The 22,312-nt window shown below is 39.8% G+C and overlaps 1 protein-coding gene across 7 annotated transcripts in view; it reads right to left on the bottom strand.

The window, feature by feature from the left end:
* ENOX1 (ecto-NOX disulfide-thiol exchanger 1) overlaps positions 1-22,312 on the bottom strand; it is a 362,626-nt gene that overhangs the window by 277,867 nt on the left and 62,447 nt on the right. For 6 of the 7 annotated variants that reach the window (XM_071550707.1, XM_071550726.1, XM_071550658.1 and 3 more), the window contains exon 2: positions 4,654-4,727. The gene's annotated coding sequence lies outside the window, so the exon portion shown is untranslated. Of the gene's footprint in view, positions 1-4,388; positions 4,444-4,653; positions 4,728-22,312 lie in introns of those variants that run through there. The other variant, XM_071550698.1, reaches the window with a different exon arrangement.

Consider the following 22,312-nt stretch of genomic DNA (forward strand, 5'->3'; position numbering starts at 1 on the left):
AGGACAATTGTATGAGGTTCAACGAGACCAAGTGATGGGTCCTGTACTTGTATCACAACAATCCCATACAGTGCTACAGGCTTGGGGAAGAGTAGGTGAAAGCTGCCCCATGGAAAAAGACCTGGGGGTGCTGGCTGACAGCAGCTGCACATGAGCCAACAGTGTCCAGAGAGACTTTTCTATGAAACAGTGCTAGGATAAGGGTGGAGTCCTTCTGTACTGGTGTTGTGGTTACAAGCCAGGGAAGAGAGCTATACCAAAGAATATTCATACCATTACAGCATCTGAAGGGGGGCACACCCCACCCAGCACAGGGACTTGGAGGGAGCAGGGTTTTTCTGCAAGTAGAAGTTGTTCTGGGGTCTCAGCTGCCACTGGAAACAGTCACTGCCTCATGGGGACACAAGCAAAGCTGGGACCCACTGCCTTGCCCCTATAGCCCACTCAGGACCACCACCGCTGGACCATCACCAGAGTGCTGCCACTGCCTACTCACTGCACAGAACCACTGCCTGGGCCAGAACCCCTGCCAGTGCCAGGACCACCAAATTGGAGAGAGTAAAAGTGAATCAAATGGCTACGGCCCACAGCCCAGCCAAGCCAAGTGAGCCAATATGTGGCAGGGAACAAAGAGATTCCAAACTGGTACCACTGCTGCAATTTAGACCAGAACCTAACCAGGTGGCGTGGAGTGGCCTCTTTGGTAGTGTGGCTCTTTATGGGTGGTGCAGTTTTCCTGGGTTTTTGCTTTTGCCTCTGTTCTCCCATTGTTTTCTTTTGTTTTGTTCAGTGGACAAGGGTGGTAGCAGGGAGGACTTTCTGCCATTCTTTTCCCCTTCATGCCCAGGGGACCATGTGATGCAGTGAAGTCCTTTTATGGTGGATAAGCTGCTCTTTCCCTTGTATCTTTGTGGTGCTACTATTTTTCTTTGTTAGTAAACTGTTATTTTTTCACTTACAACCTGCTTGCATTTTCTGTCTCTCTATATTAGCGGAGGGAGAATAAAAAGGGGAGAGAGTTCCTTTTATTTGAGTTCTCTTCCCAATATCTGCATTTAAACCAAGGCAACTAGTTACAGAAAAGAAGATCCATACATGACTTTTTCCTGACAACAATACTAAGCACAAAGGCAGTTTGAAAGTGCTTCTGACAAGGTAAAATATTCATGTTTTTCAAAAAAACTCATTCTAGAATTCAGACAATTCAATTGGTATCTGTAAGTTCTTTGTCTGATCGGAATATGCTCTTTTTCTTTGAAGAAGACTATTTTGCTTAGTTGGTATATGACATGTATTCAGTGTCCACCTTCCAGGTGTCACTTCTGAACATGGTGTAACTCACTCTGCACCTCTGGAGGGGCCTTGTGAGCCATATACACCTGCAAGATTACCAACCACCTTCCTGGCCCCTACATCAGACCACGCGACACATTGTGTGACCCAGCTGCAGGGGACAGCCAAGGGACTTGCCCCCACAGTGAGTAACTGCTTCCTGCTGTCAATCAACAGCAATGCCCTTGCAGCAGTGCTAAAATGCTCCATGCCCTGTGCCAGGGCTTTGTTCCACGGACAGAGGGTGAACAACCATTCCAATTGCACTTCCCAGTTTCTGACTGCTTGTCACAATTTAACGTTACTTTATGTGTTTAATGTTTCAGATTTCTATGTAGTTTAAAACAACAGAAGTTGGAGCATGCCATTTATTCCTCAGAGGTTTCAGAACACAAATTTTGCAGTTCTTCTTCTGTTTGGCATAGGCTGCCGCAGATGGAAGATAGATATCTGTTCGCCAACATTTAAAGAGAACCAGACTTCCTTGTTTAGAAATTTTAGCTGTTTAGCACTTGCAGCTGTGCAATCAGTCAGACCAACCTTTCCCCCTGTAACAAGTGCATACACAAATGAACAAGGCAGACCACTGCCTGCACAGGATTCAGACACACCCATTGGGACTACCTTGATGGTTACTTTCAAAAAGGAAAGGACTGACGTTTTCCAACCTGACTTGAAAAGCTCTGAAACTCACACACACTTTCACCATTTACTGAAAAGAAAGGAAAAGGTTGTCTGGTAGCCTTTTCAGCTAATGTCAGCCAGCAAGTTTTGCTAATTCTGAGTCCTTCCAACCCAGACATCTAAGGAAGCGAAGTTGTCAAACTAGTGAATTCTCTTGTTAAACCAGCTGTGCTCCTTTGCCGGCTGATGGTTGCTGACTTGACTGACCTCAAACACTCCAGCTTCCTCCCCTGCAGTGTTACAGTTGCTCTCTGCTATCACACCTGATCTTTCACAAAAGTTTCTGCACCTTCCAGGCTTGTCTCAACAGCCCTTCCAGCAAAAGATGAAGTCAACTTGGCACAACAGATTTTGTTTTTCTCTTGGAGACACACATATGCCACAAAGACTGCAGTTCATCACCTACATGCTTCAAACGCTCCTGAGCATAGCCAAGTCGGATAGCACTTTTACAAATGGGGCAGCAGTGCTGCATCCTTTTCTTCACCCCCTTTTTTTTTTTTCAAGTAAAAAGCTGCTTAAAGCAACTCTGAGGTTAAGTTCCTAATTTATGCTCCAGAAGTTGTCTTGTGCTGTGTCCAAAATTGGCACAGAACCATACTTGACTTTTCCTGGAACCCTCTGCACAGACTTGGGAATGAAGCTTCCTCTTCTGCTCCAGCATCCCTTGAGCCTGAATATTTCAAGGCTTGAAGATTTCTTCCTTATGTAGAAGGGTGGTGCCTGCATGACTGTGTACCTGTAGGGAGAAGATTCCAGGAGGAACGTAAAATATGCTATGCCCTACAGTGCTTACTCCTTTCTGCACATTTTGGGAGAACATTTAGCAAGAAAATGAATGCTGACAACTGTCAGGCACTGTGCAGTGTCTTGAGGAAAGCAGAGAAATGTGCTACCCAATGGACAAGGGCATGGCTGGTGGGAGGGGAGAAACCAGATGGCTGGTTTGATCCCAGCTGGGGATTAAGAAGTCGCAGGTGAATCAAGGCCACGTGTCCTACTAATAGCAGCAGCTTCCTGCTCAAAATAAGAAGCAGATTCACACATTTGCTCTCCAGTTGGGTTCAGACATAAGCTGCAACACAGATGTTCACAGGGCACAAAGGGGACACCCAGCAGTGCTGGCTGCAAAAGAAAATTTACAGGAATGACAGCAAGTTGCCTTCTACAGCAGGCTCTCTAGAGAGGCAGTAAAAGGGAAGCTCATCTGCTATGAATTTTTTTCTGAAGCTCCTCCTTGTGTAAGGTCTCACTGCTGCCAATCTCCAGAGACTGCAAAAGAATTAAGAGGAGGAGGAAAAGGCAAAAAAACATGGAAAAACAAAATAAAGAAGCAAAGGAGAAAACAAAGCAGAACAAATGAGACCAAAGAAATGTACCACAAAGGCAAATAGATAAAAAGGAGAGTAAAAAGGGCATACCAACAGATACAAGAAATACTAGGAAAACATAAACATCAGAAACACTGAGATCTTTTGCACACATTCTGAAAAAATGATTAGACACAGAATACTCTGACAGGCCTGAACACAGATCTGAACATCCAGATCATCTAGCAGTGAGACATTAAGTGATCCAGGCAGGTAGCTGACCCAAACATAAAACTAACACAGTGGTTCTTCTCCAGCTTTTGCCAAATATCTTGGGACCTAGAGGTGAAGCACACTATGAAGATACACTGCTTTCTAATTCTTACAGAATAAGCAAATTGTTGCAAAACCCATTTTTGCAGAAGAGTCCTCTACATCAAGAACTGCTCCTGGATTTTATTCATAAGAATTCAATCTCTCCCCAGTTGTAAATCTCTTCCAAGCTTCTCACACAGATCAAGTTAAGTTTAACTGTTACATCCATGTATTCAAGAAACATTTTACTCTTTTAAGCTGAGACTCAAAAAAGTTGTCTAGGTCTATAAACTCTTTGGAAAGAATAAAAACTTCTAAATCTTCTCTCATTTATATTTCTCCATTGCGAGGAGATCAGCAGAGTTTCAAGCACCATAAAGTGTGACCTGACTTTTAAAAAATAAATTACCTAAAAATTGCTTTGTTATATGCAAGAATGTATTTCTGAAATTGCCTGAATATTTTCTGTAAATGACTGTACTGAGACACTAGTTTCACTGAAACATATGAGAAAATTTCCAGGAACTTCAATGTACCCAAGTTTTCTACCTTTATGTCCATTTTCTTCCTAGTATTCAGTTACAGTTGTACCTTTACTACCTTCAACAGTTGCGAAGAAAACCAAAGGAAACCCAGATGTAAAGCCAGAAGAACATAGCCTCAAGTATGGAGGGATCAAGAGTAGAGCTACTTCTTCTAACCCATTGATTTTATCTTCAAAAATTCTACTTGCTCATAGACACTCACCTTTTTGTTCATCTGAAGTTAAATTTGTGTGTTTGGCTACCCATTTATTTCTGAGTTACTGTGAACATCATACTCTTCCCATTTTCTGCCCTACAAAAACAACATGTGCTATTGAAAATTCAGCCTATAAAGATCCATCATTCTGTACCATTCATGGCAACTCAGATCTATCAAGAGCTTTTAGATGTTCAGCATTAAACTGTCAATAAAACTCACAGACTTCAAATCATCCAACACAAACCATGAAGGTATCCACTACACTTACCTATTTATTGCAGATACTTTCGAATTTTCAAGAAGCATATAATCAAGAGTTGCTTCAAGTTCAGAATCCAAGATCTGAAAAAAAGATTATATATTTAAAGTCATTACAAGTATAAGGCTTAAACACATAAAATAAAAAAAATAATATTGTGCAAGTTTTCTATTTAAAAATGAGTGTCTGAACTGGTACTTCTGAAGTTATGCATCGCCTGGGAAATATTCTGGGTAATAACAATGATGGCATGATAATTTATAGCACGTTAAATTTAAGGTATGTAACATTGTCTAGATTCTTAAGCAACTTACACACTAGTGAAATATTAGTAAAATACTCTGAAAAAAATATCAAATTTTCAAATAGCAATTCTGCTACAATTATATGCAATTAAGAAAAACAAACCCACCATATTAAATATGAAAAACTGCCAGTGGCATACCAGAAAATATAAATTATTTTGGAAACCATAAGCATCCGTGTGTAAATCTAAGCAATATTCTGCCTTTAGCTTGCAACAAGACAGTGGCATGATTACAGAAACTGCACAAAAATCAAGACTATCATTAACTGCATTACTTCTTTACTGTCCAAAAATGCTGAACACGGCAGTTCTGTTACAGGTGTGAAATTCTGCACATATGTTCTTGTAAGGATACATGTAACACCTAATCACAATTAGTCCCAGAGACAGTAAATTTTCCTGGTGATTCTCACTCAGTGACTCTGAGTGTAAGGCATTTGATAAATATACTGTACTTAAGACAACAAAAAGGAGGACGAAGATTCATTGGTGGAAAGCAACAGCCTCAGCAGCCCAAGGCAAGACACAAAGGAAAAAGAAAAAAAAAATGAAGAATGTTCATGTCTTCAAATGGACTTGGTCCAATCTCTGTTCTGCATAATCACCATCATGACTATGTGCTGTATGAGTATTTCTGTGGCACCATTAGCATCTTTGCATTCTGCAACAAGAAACACCATTTCACACAAGGCTGCTATGCAGCCCTAGCTCTTAAGTCTAATTAAGAGTCTATTTTAGAAAAAGTGTTGCCTCTTTTCCTCCTCCCCAGTTTTGCCCAAGCTTTCCCCAGCAGCTGCACTACTGGTACCTACAACATGATTCCCAGTGGAGGAGAAGAGAATCAGTTATGGAACACTCTACACCAACTACATATCAGTGGTCACCTGGCTGAGAGCACCTAAGTGCCCCAGCTAAAGAGCAGGCATTTTCTTCTCCAGAGGCTCAGACCACTGAGAGTCCTAGACTCTCTCTGTTCCCTTCTCTGAGCTGATAATTTCAAGCAGAGATGAAATGTAAATATCAGCATGGATAATTATTTCACTGCTCATTCTTTGCAAGATAATCAGACAGAAAAGATAAGCCTCACTCTGAGAAACAGAAGCAGTAGGATTTTTTATTCACCAAGAACATGAAAGATTCTGCCAATTCTTCTTATAAAAGCAACAGTTCGTTGATTTGTAGCTGCTGCCTACTTTCATGTGCAAGAACAAGAACAGAAATCCCTCACTGGTCTTCTCAACATATTTTCAGGCAATCGCTACAAACATGACAACTTCTAGGATTATTTATTCCATGCACTATGTTCCCATTCCTGCTGTTGATGTCAACTGCAGACAAGCCAGACTTAGAAGCTCAGATTCAATCACAAAGCCAGGAGTAACACCACTACATCCACCCTTTGTATCTCCTACTCAATTCCCCAGAAGAGATTTCCACAATAACATGTAGAGTAATCACAAAGAGAATGTCAATAAAGTTAATGTGAAAATCTGCCAAATACCACCTCTGGAAGGAGGGGGAGCTATTTACTAGATAATACTGATAAAAATCTGCAAGAGCAGAGGGTGGCTCAAAGTTTTTCCTTTATTTTTTTCACAGTAATGTCCTCCAGTTTCTCTACAAATTCGTCTTCATCAGTTAGCCTGGTAGCAGCTTTTCCCCACAGAATCATAGAAACACAGAAAATCTACAGTTGGAAAGGCTCTGTAAGAATCATTGAGCCCAACTCTCCTCCTCACAGGACTACCTAAATCTAGACCCAATGACTAAGAGCACTGTCCGGACTTTCCTTGAATTGTGACAAGCTTGATGCTGTGCCCAGTTTCCTGAGGAGCCTGTTGCAATGACTGACCATCCACTCAGTGAAGAACCTTTTCCTAATGTCCAGTCTGACCTTCCCTGGATGCAACTTCATTCCACGTCTTTGTATCCCATCATTGGTCACCAGAGAGGAGATCAGTACCGCCACCTCTGCTGCCTCTTGAAACATTCCCTAAGTTGTGCTTCACCTCTTGCTTATGCCCTTCATTTCTTACCCAATTCATAGCTGCTGCCCATTTTACCTTCACTTGAAAGACCTCTACAGTTGACTACAAGCACTCACCTTACCACACATCCTGACAGATGAAGCACATTAACCACCCTGGCTGTAACATCTTCAGCCAAGTGACCTTCATGACAAGGAGATTACAGGGACTGAACTGTGACATCCAGCAAAAGTGATGTCATAAAGGTAAACTTCAAACACCAACCAGGTATAAAATTCTACTAATTCTGTAATGCATTAAATTATATGGCTCAAATACACATCTCAAAGGATTTTTGACCTGAGAATTTCTTATGACACATTTACTGAGAAATGCTATGAATTATTGCATGGCTGAGATAGCTCTGTGACAGAACATTTGCAACCAAAGATAAGAACAATTGTGTGTAAGTACAAGCACACAATTTGCTGTGCATAATATTAGCAACACTTATTTTAGAAATGATCACCCACCTGACTGTCCCAAAAAACCTCCTAGAGTTGCTAGAAGATGCCAGGGAAAGTTTTCACTTGTAGCAGACTTTCCGTCTTTAATAACACCAGCTGTCACTTTTACAAACACATCATGCCCTTCACAGTTACCCCATATTCTGCAAACACCAAAAAAACCCAAACTCTCTCACAGTTATTAACATCTGCTTCATTTACTGATTCTGACAAACTGAAGGACAAAGGCATGATTTAACAGATTGCTCTGCGTAAAGAAACCATGCAGTTCATGAAAGGATTCATCAAATGCCCCTGTCAGAGAGCTTTACAAAGCACAGCTTAATGAACTCATGCAAATTACTGTAATATATAAAATGCCTTATACCACTTCAACAAGTAATGTGCTTATGAAATCTATGGAGAATGGTAAGATAGATCAATCTAATTTGTGTTTGAAATAAAGTGATTTGGTTTTCTCCAGGTAATTTCAATCTCTTTTTTTTTTTTGCCTTAAAGCATGCATTACATACAGTGAAACACTGCTTCAGATCCTAGAAGATGTGATTATTCAATAGAAAAAACATTCAGCAACAGACAAACTGGAAGCACACTGGTACACTTCAATATTTTCCTTCAATGTTTTGACAGGGTGGCATTTTTTAAAAAATGGGTTTTTTCCAAGGCTTGCTGCATTTAAACAGCCCCTATTTTTTTGCTATTGCCTGATGTGAGGTTGAATCCTGAGTATAAGTCAGACTGATATTTACAGCATGAGGAAATGCTCAGATATGAAAGAACATCAGAAAACAACACGCATCCAGGATGATCACTGTTGATGCTGTTTTCAACATTATTGATCTAGAAATCTGATCTTTTTCTCCCATCAAGATAAGGAAAGAATAGCTTATGAGCTAAAATGATTTTCAATGAAAAAACATTTTCTAGAGCTTTATCCCTCCTGAGAACTGAAAGTTCTTTTAGCCAACTGACCTGGAAAAAAACCCCAAACAAACAACTTTTGCAGTGTTTTGTCAAAGAAGGTAAAACCCACAATCAGCCTTTAAAAATCTGTGTAAAAATAAACAGAGCTCTCATTTTTTAATTTAAGAAACCAAACCAAACCAAACCAAACCACATGAAAAAGAACATAGCACAATAAGTGCATCAGAAACAAGAACGTGCAAAGTTTCTGGATCTTGGCTTTACTGTTTAGGTCAGGCAGTGTGAAAGAGAAAGAGGATTGTGAAGGACCATGATTATCTCTTTGTAAAGACCTTGTTTACCCTGAAAATATCAGTCAGAAGAGTTCCTAGCTACAGATAGAACTCTCTGGGGACCCCGGTGAGTAGAACCTCTTCTAAAAAATAATGTTGAAACAGGGATGACTTGGAGCTGAGATGGATTGTATCACTGTTTCTGCACTCTTTATTTTTCAGTAGAGGAGCTACTCACAGTTTTTAAAGAAGTCCTCAGATCATCATGTGTACTAACATATCACTGATTCTTGCTGGTGTGTAGTTTTCAACCACCTTCTTATACCTTCAGCATCCCCACCTATCTACAAACTATGAATATAGAAGATAAGCTGCCTGGTCTCTTTATCATGTCTTCAGTGACACTCCTCTGAGGTTTGTGATGGACAAGGTCCAAGCTGCAGCTTAATAGTCCTTTTACATGCTATTTATTGGGTCTACAACTCTCCAGATGGAGAGTGTCCATCCCATTCTACAGAATACAAGTTTTCTTAGGAAATCAGAGGAACTCTTATGCTGGGATCACAAAAGGAAAACAAACACTAAGTAACACTTTCTTGGATGGTTCTTAGTTATGTTAGGCTAGTAGTCTAACAGGTAAAATAAACATTTTTAACTTTCATTTTATATCATAGAATGACAAAATAATTTAAGTTGGAAAAGACCTCTGAGATCAGCAAGTCCAAATTAATCCAGCACTGCCAAACCCACCATTAAACAGTGTCCCTAAGCATCACATCTGGTCATCTTTTAGATACCTTCAGGACTGATGACTCAAGCACTTCCCTGGGCAGCCTGTTTGAATGCCTGACCACCCTTTTGCTGAAGAAATTTTTCCTCATATCCAATCTAAACCTCTTCTGGCACAACTTGAGGCCATTTCTTCTTGTCCTATTGCTTGTTACCTGAGAGAAGAGACTGAACCCAATCTGTTTGCAACTTCCTTTCAGGTAGTTGTGGAGAGCGATAACGTCCCCCTGAGCCTCCTTTTTTTTTTCCAGGTTAAACAACTCCAGTTCCCTCAGACACTACTAAGATTTGTGCTCTAGGCCCTTCATCCATTATAAGTTTCTTGTTACTACAGAAGGAATTGCTGTTACTGTCAAAGCTAGACACAAGTTTTGCTTGGTGCCTTAGGCAAAATGAGCAGTACTTGGTGCAGGATTCTTACATCTTTGTACCACAGGACCAAAGTTTATGCATTGAGAATTAACTAAACTTTAAAATAAGAGTCCAGCTTGGAAAATCATTTAAGAAATGTATTGTGATCTCCTCATTTTAAAGGCATTAACTTATAAAATCCTTTCCATTCTGTTACACAAAATTTCAGTTTGTGCCAGGCACTAGGGAAAATGCTTTTATTTCTGTGCAAATGAATATACATTAGAGCGTTTATAACATCTTTCTAGATTTGGGTTTATATAACTGACAATTAAGGGGTGATATCTTTAACACTATGTATCATTTCTAGATGCCAGTTAGCAATATTTAACAAAGCAGGCTCTTCTTATTTTTACATCTTTTTTTTGTATTCAAATTTGCAAGATTGTGGAGTTCTCTGGCTTTGCATTCAAAGACAAAAATGGGAATAAATGAACATGACAAACCTTCCTTTATTATACCTCATTTCTCAAAATATCTCTTCCAGGTTCCACCATTATCATCTCTATTTTAAATCTGTTCTTTTTAACATAAATCTACAAGTACAGAAAAATGTCTCCCCTTTTTGACTGTGCATCAAGGCCAAGAGATTCACAGATGATGTAGGTAATAAAGGCAAATTAACGGAGCTCCATATCACACCTCCTCTCTTATCTCCTGAACTCATATAAAATTATACTAATTATTGTAAGTAAAATTAAACATTCTAAATTTTCCCTGAAATAGAGAGAAAATTATTATTCTTGGGAGTCAATCTTCTTACAGTTCCCTTAAGATGTAACATCTAATAGATTTTAGAGTAAAAAACAGCCTCTTATATATATTTCAGTTTCAGTCTAATAGAACAGCTTCAATAAAGTATATTAACCTGCAGACCATCAGTGACAAAATTATAGTCACACTGTGTGCAATGGAGTGCGCTACATGATAATGCAAGAAAATATTTTTAAACCTGTTACCTTTTGGGGGCAGGGGGCAAAGGGGGTTTCATCAGGGATATCAGCTGGGGTGCACCACTTTAAAAAAATAGGTGAGAAGGAGAGCCAGTCCACCCAGGCCCACATGCCTACCCACTAACAAATTCCTGCCATCCATTGCAGCAACGATAGTCATCCATAGGTGCTACAGACAAACTACCTCTACTGGACAGCAGCATAACCCATAATCAGCAACAGCAAAAGGATCCAGGACAATCCTGAACTCACAGGGAGGTAGACAAGAAAGTGAAATCCTTGCTTTAATTGACAAGCTAGTAAAAACCCACATTTCCCATTAAAAAAAATAGGAGGTTTGCAAGATTTCAGACCTTTTCCTACACAAAGAAAGCAAATTTCCAGTGGCTTTAAATGCCCTCTTTTCACTGACCTGTGGGAAAATGAGAGAAAGAACTCACTGCTCTGAAGTCAAGTCTCAAAAGTAGCATCCAAGGTGCAAAGACTCCCAACATGACATACTTCTGTGAAAGTACAGAGTATTGAGCAACTTTACAGTGGTAGACACTTCTGAAGGGAAGGGTTCCCGCCTGCCCTGACACAGGCAGCAGAGGCACACAACACAGCCACTGCTTTTGGTTTGGTAATGTTAAGCCTGTCACCTTCCCCCATCTCCACAGAGTGTCTGAAACACACAGAAATATGCTGCCATTATTGCAGTCTAGAGGTTGGAATAGAAATTTCATAAGGAATGTACTAAAAGCAAGGCAGAAGCACTAAGCTGCACTATTTAATCCCAGTGAAAGACTGGATAAAGCAGCTGAATGCAAGAGATGCAATAAATCTCTAACCCCTTCCCTTTTCTCATCAAAGAGACAACTGTTGGAAAAGCCTATTCAAATAATCATAATAAATGTAAAAAGGGATTCCAGTGATAATATTTTTACAAAACTTATGAGGACAACATGGGTAAGTTCAGCATTGACCATGACTTTCACATATGAAGATTATACCGCATTCCTGCATAAAGGGAGGAATTACTCAGAACTATCCACCTGTAACATCCCATCCCAGAATAACACAAACATTTAGGTTGGAAAAAGCCTTTGAGATCAAGTCCAATCACTACCCCACTACTGCCAAGTCCATCACTAAACCATGCCCCTCAGTGCCACCTACAAGGCTGGTTATTCAAGCACTGTCCTGGGAAGTTTGTTCCAAAGCTTGACCACTCCTCATAGGACTTGCATTCTAGACCCTTCAACAGGTGACTCAAAAAAATCCAGAGGAGAAACAAGAGGACCATCATGTCCTCCTTGAAACAGACATCCATTGTAACAGAGGCCAGCTCCAATTCACACATGTTTGTCCACATCACTTGAAAGAAAGAAAAGGATAAATGTTCCCTCTTGTCTCAGAAACAAACACGGAGGCTGAAGCTGTGAAGAGGAGCAAGATCAAACAACTTGAGAGGAGTCTAGGAAGCCTTCCTAAGCAGTCAGTCAGTCAGTCAGTCAGTCAGTCAGCCTGCTGCTCGAAGTGGACAACAGGCACTAAGATTCTCTAAAAAGTCAGAAATAATACGGAATAGCTTATCATGATAGAGCTTATTAGCTGACAGGCTAGTGGCAAAATTAGTTCACCATGGTGATGATAAAACTGTATTAGGAAAGCAGAGCAATTTTAAGAAAAGGCAACTAAAAATACCTGCCTAACACACTGCTCCAAGTCCTTTTCATCTCCAGTATGGTGATACTTTAAAGTTAACTGTCCCAACAGACAATGCTGTTTTCTGTCTGCTAGCATCATGGTGAAGTATAGCATGTAGTGGAAGTCTTGCAGTCTCTGAGGATTGTGTGTCTCTGTGAATAATGAGGATAGCTGCATTTTGTTCCAGTTACTGTGAATTAGGAGCAGAATCCCACTGCCTGGCAAGCTTTCAGCGCAATCTTCAGCTGAGAAAAGTCTAAATACAGTGCTTGGGCAGAAGCATTGAAGAAATACACTACTCAGAAGAATAAACTGGGTTTTGTCCAGTTCTCTGTTCCTGCTTTGCCCAATGTCTTTTCCATAAAGACACATGAACACCATACAAGCCCTTCCTAGCATCAGCGACAAAAGACCAAGACCAATGTCCTAAATGTTTTTCAGGAAGGGAGCTGACATCGCCAGCTCCAAGAATCTGGCAAAAGTAAGGAAATTCTTACACTGACCTTGGACTGTAACCTTCTGGCATCTGTTGACAACCAGTAGACACCACTAACCACTGCATTAAACATAAACTAGATGATAATGCAAACACATGAGCAGTGGCCGATTTCCTTTTTAGCCCCTTTGGTAAAAAAATGACTTCAGATCACATGCATAGTTTATTTTTTCCAACCTCTGTAAATGGTTCTACGCATTCTCAAATACACTTCCCTAAATTTACCAAATTCTGTCTTCAAGTTATTTTGGTTTTCTATCCAGCTACTGCATTTAGAGTTTCTTCCAGAACTTCACCTCTTGGAACATTTGAAAAAATTCTTTTAATGTTCAGTCTAAATTTATTCAGGACTAATTAATCAACATATCATCTTGAGCAGTTATTATCCTTCCATTTCAACAGCTCTCCTCCTTGGTGTTTGTCAAAGGAATTTAGAAAAAAAGTTTTTTCTGGAACATTACATACACAACTTATAAGGAAGGTAAGGTTAGTGGATCTTGGCAGGAAGTCTGACAGAAGGCAACCAATCACTAGGAAAATGTATTTAACTTATTTTTATACTAATAAACAAAAGGCAGATGCTGATTTCTTTTCCTAGTTCCTCTAGTATAAGCCAGGAACGATTACACCTGTATGGAGAGCAAACCATAACCTATGGCCAGCTGAGAGGTAAGAATAGCATCTGAGCAGGCATCTGCCTAGGGCTGCAGTGAGGACTGTGAACACTAAGCTGTCAGCAGAGAATAAATACCTAATAAGGGAGGGGAGAACAGTAGGCATCTGTCATGTAAGAGTCATTTTTTAGAGGACTTGGAAAATGAAAGGCATTGACCGTGTATTCCCTTCAGTTCAAAGAGAGTTGAAAAGCAATGTGTATCAGGGATCTAGACCTCCTACTCCCAAGGTAATGGTACATCTGCTTCAGTTCAAATTGGACACTAGGAAAAGGTTCACTGAGAGGGTAGTCCGTCACTGGAACAGGCTCCCTAAGAAAGTGGTCACAGCACCAAGCCTGTCAGAGTTCAAGGAGTGTCTGGACAATACTCTGTCATACAGCTGAGTTTTAGCTAGCCCTGAAAAACTCAGGAAATTGGGCTCAATGCTGCTTATGGCTTCCTTTCAACTGGAGATATTCTGCGATTCTATGTCTATCAAAAGGCAAATTTTATCTAATCCCTGTTTTTCAGTGTTACCATCATACTTTTGTGTTGAATTCACTACCATTTAAATGTGTTAGGAATGGTCTCAAGACACACAATGTATCAAGCCTCTCAGAGTGCCAAACCATTCCCATGCTCTTTCAAAGCTGTGGTGGCATTGCCATGGACAACACTGAGATTCTCACTTCTTGTACCACAATGTCTGAACATCCACAGATCCCATTTTAAATATTCAAGGAAGTCTGAGGTCCAGGACAGAGCTACTAGATGGAGAGAAATGGGTGCCTCTGGGGCTCAGTTGCTCTCATCCTAAATGTGGATACCTAAAACAGCTTAGATGAATTGCACACAGCTATAGGGTCTAATTATCATAAAAGGAATCTAGGGAAAATAGCTTTGATGTAGGCACTTATGCTGTAGATAAGGTAGTTGAGACAAATCTTACTGATGTAGTCTGCCTCAGGAGAGCTGGTATTCAGACAGATCTGAAAGCACAAACAGTGGTTCAAAGGATGGGTTTTCAATGACACCATGATCTAATCTGTAAGTCTTTATTCAGTCCAGCCTTTTCTATTTGAATATTAAATAAAAGAATTTAAGATTTGGCTCAATGATAGCAGCAATAAAAGTCATCAGGAAGAGTGATTTATAAGAAAATATTAAAATAACTAAATAGAGCCATGTATAGCTTGACTAAAGCCACTACTGAAAGAGAAATATGATAATTATCCACTATCTCTGGAAGGATACACACACTAAGGATTTTTTTTAATAGGGTTTTTCAGGAAACCATACTAAGAGTAATGTGATTATACTGAGCAAAGTAAAATTCAGGCTGACAGGGAAAAAATTCCTAATAATGGACTGTCTTCTATTGTAGAATAATCTTCCAAAAGAAATTGGCTGAAGTCCAAACACATCTAAAGCCTGGACAAAGCCTGTCCAAGACTGGACAAAGATCTGCAGAGAACAATTCTGTTGCAAGATGGACTTAGATGACTCAACAGTGCTTTTTCATTTTTAAATTCCAAATATTCCACTGTATAAAATAATCCAATAAGTCAAAGGGAAGAGGGAAATAGGCTTAGCAACAACTGCACAGCTGTCTCCAAGGTCTGCAGGCTGCAATCAGTGCAAGATACACTGATTGCATTGAGGAAGGAAACATCTGTATGCGGTCAGAGCACTGAGCTAATTCAGGGTTACAGTCATAAGCCTGATGTCCCCTTTTTCCCCCTTAATAAAATAACATTAGCAAAAGAATCGACCCTGTGTTGTATACGTATCAATCATGATTTTTGCTGCACCAGCTACTCATAATTGGCTTAAGCTTTCTTGACCTCTGATGTCAACTGGTGTTAAACAAAATACAAAAAAATACACAACCTGTGGGCATGTATTTCCACTAAAATAATCATGCCACAGGTTAATCTACAAGGAATAGGGTAACAGTGTTTTCTTTAAGTTGGGATACCCATTTTTAAAGCTGGGCAATAGTTTCCTCTTTCATTTTGAAGAGGCTTTGACATTTTATAGCTACAATAACTTGCTGAGAGTCTGTGCTAATATACTATCTGTTTTCTGTTACACTTAAGCCTCAAATAACAGAAGCCTTCTTAAAGAATGACAATTCAATTTAATTGTGGATTTGGTTTCCCTCTTCAGAGAGTATTAGATTGTCTTAACAATATGTATATATACATAAAAATCTGTGCTAAGAAGAAAGTGCTTTCAAAGTTTAAAATTAGTTTTCTACAACCCATTGCAGCTCCACTTTTCCAACAGCAGTTATACTCTATAACACTGGCCAAATCCCTTCTACCTCTTTCACAGAGAGGTCTGAGATTTCAGAGAATCTAGTTAGGATGTACAGCAGAGGACAACTTTCCTAATAAAAAAATTTAAACAAACATCATTTCAAGAATAAATCTTCGTGCCATAGGGCCTTTTGTTTTGCTTTGTTTTATTTTTTGTCATGAGGGTTTTTTTCTGCCTCAAGTGCTCAATTAGCATAGAACAACAGAGACATGATTTCTGGTTTTCAAAAGAAGGAATATTAATGGAAATCCATGTCTGCATAACAAAACAGTGATCAACAGCTCACAGCTTACACCACTGATTCTGAATTATTCACATAATTTTTCCTTAATTTCTTCCCCTTTTTCAACAAACTTTCCAAATCAGAACTCAAATTACTAGTTTCCTACTTTCTTTCCTTTGTAAAATAAGTTAGGAAAAAGCAAATATTAGAATTTTACCTTGCACGATCTTTCTAAATGTGTGTACATTTGAAATTTTTATCTTCTCTCCTTAAGATAATACTCAACATAAAACATCAACCACCCTTTAACCAATACAGCTGCTAATTCCTACTCCTGACGATACAGCTAAGGCAATAAAGTGGTAGCTGTGTCCTTGCAGTCTACCTGCACCTTGCCTTAGTAGTTCCTAACTTGTCTGAACATATACTGAGAGAAAAACTGTCTGCCACATTACAGTTCAAAGGGGTTGGACACATATTGCTTGGGACAGGGTTCAAAGAGCAACCGGAGATGCCGTAAATGATGGAAGACAATCAATGGGAAGGCACTGGGGGCCAAGAGACAGGTCTGTGGACTGCAGGGGTGCAGGTACATGACTGGGGCAGCAAGCAGGGATAGGAAAGGAAGCAGACAGGGAATGGGCCCACATGAAGCAGCATTTTATCACCTTCAAATGACCACAAGGCAGAAGATACTGCCTACCAGAATGTCCTAAGAATGTGAAGAACTCATTTCATCCTGCAGCTTTCCTGGCAACTTGGGCAGAGCTTTGTATGCAAACTCAGCAAGGAAATTTTTGCTGTTGCCCTTGGGCTTCTTTTCCACTTGTTGTCTAAGCATAGAACACACAAAAACCAAGTAACAAGACCAGGACATGATGAGACAGAAGAATGGAAAAGCTGATTAAAGTTATTTTCTAAATCCCACACAGAGGGGCAGATCAAGGAAGAAGGGGAATGGCTCTAGTATCATGCACTTTCTCTGACACTCAGCATTAGGTATTAAAAAATTTTGGGCTCATTGATTCAGTGTGCTCACTATTAGGAAAACAAAACTGTCTGATATGAAGTCCCACCACAAACTCAGACTATTATGGAAAAGATAAATGAAAAATTAAAAAACTGAAAAGAAAAATGAAAACAAACCCAACCCTTCCCCCAAAAAACATCACACCAAACCACTTTTATTTGACTGAAAAGAGTAACTGGAAAGGTAGAAGAAGCATTTGGGGTCTTGGGATTTTGGACAATAGCATTTAATAGTTCTACTTCAGCAGGAAATCCAGGGGACCAAGTGGTGAAATGGGATAGAGGAAGCAGGACAGTGAGAAAAGCATGCAACAGTTGTCCTTCTCTTAGGGAGCAAAAGGAAATCATCTCAGCTGGAGATATCAGGGAAGGCTTACAATTAAAGGTGCACTTTTCAGCTTCTAATAACCTCCCACCTCTTCACATGCACAGCAAGACAAGTTATGGGATATTAAAATACATAAAATTTGAGGGGAAAAAACCTTTCCTTTCTCTTAAAATCTTCTGATTTGGGACTTTGAGTCTTGAGTTTAAAGCTTGGATACCTATTAATGGCACCTCTCTTGTTTTGTTTTGAGATGCACGTTTTAAGCTACTGCCTTGAGGACTCCTGAAAGGCTTTGTTTGGATGCTTTTGAGTTTGGAGGATGAGGGGCACAAAAGGGAGCAAAAGGGGATAACCATCTGTAGAAAATATTCATATATCCCTGCAGTTCGTCCCCGGTGTTTTTAAGGATTAAGGCTTTTCATTTGTCGCAGGTGACACATTCAGATTCTTGTAAAGCCAAAATGCTTTCTAGGCTTCCCCCATCCATTTTGTAACTCTATTGGGTCTGGCTGAGATGGACTTCATTTCCCCAAAGCAGCCCTCACAGTGCTGTGCTTTGCATTGTTAACTAGAAAGGTGTTGGTAACGCACCAGGGTTTTGGCTACTGCTGAGCAGAGCTGGCACAGCATCAGCACTATTAGTCAGCATTCCTCTCCCACTACCGGGGGAAAGATCCTGGGCATGGACACAACCAGGTCAGCTGACCCAGACTAACCAAAGGGACATTCCATACCATATAATATCAACTCTGATATAAAAGCTAAGGAAAGGAGTTGCAAGGTGAGGTACATTTGTGATTTACCCTGTTTGCTAATGCGAGGAAGAGTATAAACCTTGTTATTTTCTTCTTTGCTTGTGTGCACACAAACTTTTGCTTTTGCTTCAGTAAACTGCCTTATCTCAACCTACAAGTTGTTCTCCATCTTATTCTCTCTCCCCTGTGTGGCTGGGAAGGGAAGTGATAGAGCAGCTTGGTGGTGTTATTTACGAAAGTAACATTGAGCAGATTTAACCATTATAGGCCTTTTTTAAACCAGAAACATTTACAAGAGGCTATCAAAATTTGCTTGGCATTCTGAATTAGAAGAAAAGACTAATTCATTAGATATGAGATTCTTAAATAACTACACACAAAAATCCAGTACATTTATATGCATTGATTATTGTCACAATGTTGAAGTGTCTGTGAGTGCAATTGTGTTACCCAATTAAGGCTCAAATTGTCAAATGTCTTCATGCAGTGCAGGCGTATCATATTTTAAAATTATTCAAATCAGTTAGATAACCCTCCTTGTTTGCACATGGAGCCATTCAACAAATGTAGAAAAAAATCTTAACAGTTTTTCTTTAGATCCCAGAGTGGGTTGGATTTTTTTCAGATTAAGCCTTTCCAAAACACAGAAGACTAAATATTGAAAGCACTGTAGAATCTCTGTAATTCAGAAAATGGGGGTTTAGAGGTACATGTCTCAAAACTTCATCAAGAGTAAGGCCTATGTTCCTTAAACACCACAGGTTCTTTATCAAACATTCCCAATGCAATCTGAAAATATTGTATTACAGTTCTTTTGCATTAGATGCCTCTATGAGTTCAGGTAACGGAAGAACAGTTGTCCACAAACTGTGAATTTACAATATGTGTAATTAATCAAGATTAATCATAGATACAGAAGACTAAAGAGTCCCACCTTTTACTTGGGAAAAAAAGGCACTCTCTGACACACCAGCTTTTGAAAGATTTACAACCCAAGCATAGGATCGTAAGGTCTGCTGGCTACACAATGTTTTCACGTGACTGAAAGAGATTTTCCTGCCACTAATAACACCAGTTTAAATTTTAATGGAGCTGTTCTGAAGAAAAATAATTAACATATGGTTGACTTCCCATATATTAGAGAAAACAATAATAGCAACTAAATCAGCATCTTCTGTATAATTTCAGCTGTCTTGGTCATGATGAGTTGTGCGTCTGACTCATCTCACAGACATGCATCACATAATGAGAATGAACACAAATCGTCTGCAATGTCAAGGATCAGATTTTATCTAGGACAGAGGAAACAGGACCATATTATGAAGGACTACCTAGAAAGCAGCAGCCAGCCAACCGTTACCTCTTTGAGTCACAGGAAATCCCTGACAGGTGGTTAATTGATAATACAGTATCACAAGGCAATCTCTACGCTCTTGGCTTGATTGCTAAGCTTCAAGTGAGGGCACATTATCTTGGATTTTCACAGTGACTCTGTTTAAGGTGTCATTGACTTCCAAGGCCTACATCCCTGCAGAGTTAAGATCTTATGAGAATTTTTTATCTGCTACAAAGGGGGCTCAAAGCAGTCTCAATGCCATAGAGGACTTCTTGGGATGCTATGTCCTACTAGTTATGGCCACCAGCCCAACACTAGTAGATGTCAAAGACAAATCAGGACACTGAATCCATTCAACAAGCTCTTGTCAGGACATGATGTGTAGGGATGTTAGCTGACATAAACAAAACAGGGAAATGATTAATGCTATCGAGTCTGGCAGGGAGGTTATTATCCTGGCAGACACTCATCAGACTGTGGGTTCGACTTAGTCACAAAAGGAGGATGTGAAGAAGCCCAATCAGATAACAAAAATAGTCCTCAAAACATATGCCTCTACTTCGGATATTTATTAACACAGCAATTCAAGCAGTCTTATTCTTAGAACAAGAACTAAAATAAACAGAACCCCAACTGTCACAGTACCACCAATTAATCATGAGGTTTCCTGTGTTTCAAGAAAAACAGAGAGGGATCTAAACAATTGTCCACCCCTTGTCTAGGTTCCCCACAATTTAAGTGGAGCAAAGCAAGGAGCTTGTAGCAATTGGACTCCTGACTAAAATGGCTGGTGAAGAACCTGGAAGTAGATGAAGTAAATCCAAGCTGTTGATGTATCACATTTCCATACAGTGTGGGGAGAGACAGGTAATGCCAAAATGCAATGCAAAAGATATCTGGGCTGAATCACTCTCTGAAGCTGTCCTCTTAGTTGCATGGGAAGAACAAGCACCTAACAAACATCTACAGGATCAGATCTGGATTCATTCCACCTCCATCTTGGCAAAGCAAACTCTATAAAAATTTACCATGTCAAAGGATTAACCCAGCCATCATTGAACTCAGATGTCCATAAAATGATAGCCAGGGTTCAGAAAATACGAGTGGTGTGGTAGACAAACTTCTGCTTCCATCAATCAGCTTTTCATTAGCATCATTCATCCTATCCTCTATATTCTGAATAAAATCTGCTTTCTCTCTTTACCATGCAAACACCTCTTACATAATAAATACTGCAACACAATAAATCCTTCAGTGTCCCTTTTCCTAGCAGGGAAACTGTCTCTGCACTGCTTTATGCTGAAAATATTTTTCAGACCTCAGCACAGGCAGTAACTGTGATATCTCCTTCCTGTGCAAGCACATCTAAAGAGTCCCTTTTTTATTTTCTCCCTCGTAAGGAAAGGTATTGCCATCAGAGATCTTCAGCTCCACCCATTGGGCTGTGAGTCACTGCATGGATGAAAGCTCCTCCTAGGACTGTCCTAGTTATGAAAACCCCAACTCAGACCTTCCTTCAAAATGAATGAAACAAGAACGGTAGGCTGTTTTGAGGGGGTTTTGTTTCTCTGCCCTCCTATTTGGTTCCCTGAAATATTTTCAGATATAATTTAAAGGGAAATAACAGAACCAAAAGAAAACAGCTTTGAACTGTCTTCTTCTAGGAGTGTTGGCATAGCCAGAAAATGTGATCCTCTCCTCACAGAAAATGGGTGAATTTCAAAAATAAAATCCAAGCTTGGACCCATCTCTAATTTCATTCATCCATTCTCAATTTGTCTATACACTGAAGGAAAAAATAAAAATCTCTGTGTGCAAGTGAAGGCAACCATTTGTAAGCAAAAGGACATTATATGAGTGTAACAAAGAAAAGGCAACAGAAGGATCTGCTCCTGTAGTAATTGTTGTCTGCTGTTACAGTGCCATTTTCAGATGTCAAAATCTGGGACCTAAAATAACCTCCTCCAAGATTTCTTCAAGGCTTTCCTGTGTCCCATTAGTTCTTTGCTGAATTGTCTTCATAAATTCCAGTTCCTCAACAGCCCTGTTACAGACTTTCAGGAAAAATGTCAGAGAGACAGATTTTCATATGCAGCTCCAAGACACTTCCTTATCCTGCATTATTACCTCCTCTACTGCAAGAACACTGCTACTCCTGGGAAGAATTTTGATTTCCTTACTTATCAACACCTTCCTCTGCACATCAACGTGTTTTCTCTCACCCTCCTTCAGTCACATAGTGCAAAAATCCTAGAAAAGATGAAGTGTTGCATGTGTTAATGAAAGGCTGATTAGGAATTGACTACTAATAGCATAGATGCTGCATCCCATAGTGCTGTGGGATTTGCTACCAACTATCAAGCCAGAACACGTGTGCACAGGTAGCAAATATACCATGGAGAGGCACTTGTGTACCTCGCTATTAGCCTGAAACAGATTTTCCAGCATCTGAGCAGTGACCCGTTAATAGCTTACATAATGAAAAGCAACACCAAAATGAGTCAGTGTGCTTGGCAAATTCAGATCATTAACCACAAGAAAGCACTTCAAGTAGAGCAAGGGAGAAACACATACCCCAGAGATCATTAAATAGAGAAGACTTATTAGTGATGAGTAAACAGGTGCAACATCCCTCTAGATGTGGCAGGATGGGCCCCTTTATTTCCCACAGAAAATTCCCCTCT

Source organism: Pithys albifrons, chromosome 1, assembly GCF_047495875.1.
Source record: "Pithys albifrons albifrons isolate INPA30051 chromosome 1, PitAlb_v1, whole genome shotgun sequence".
NCBI lineage: Eukaryota > Metazoa > Chordata > Aves > Passeriformes > Thamnophilidae > Pithys > Pithys albifrons.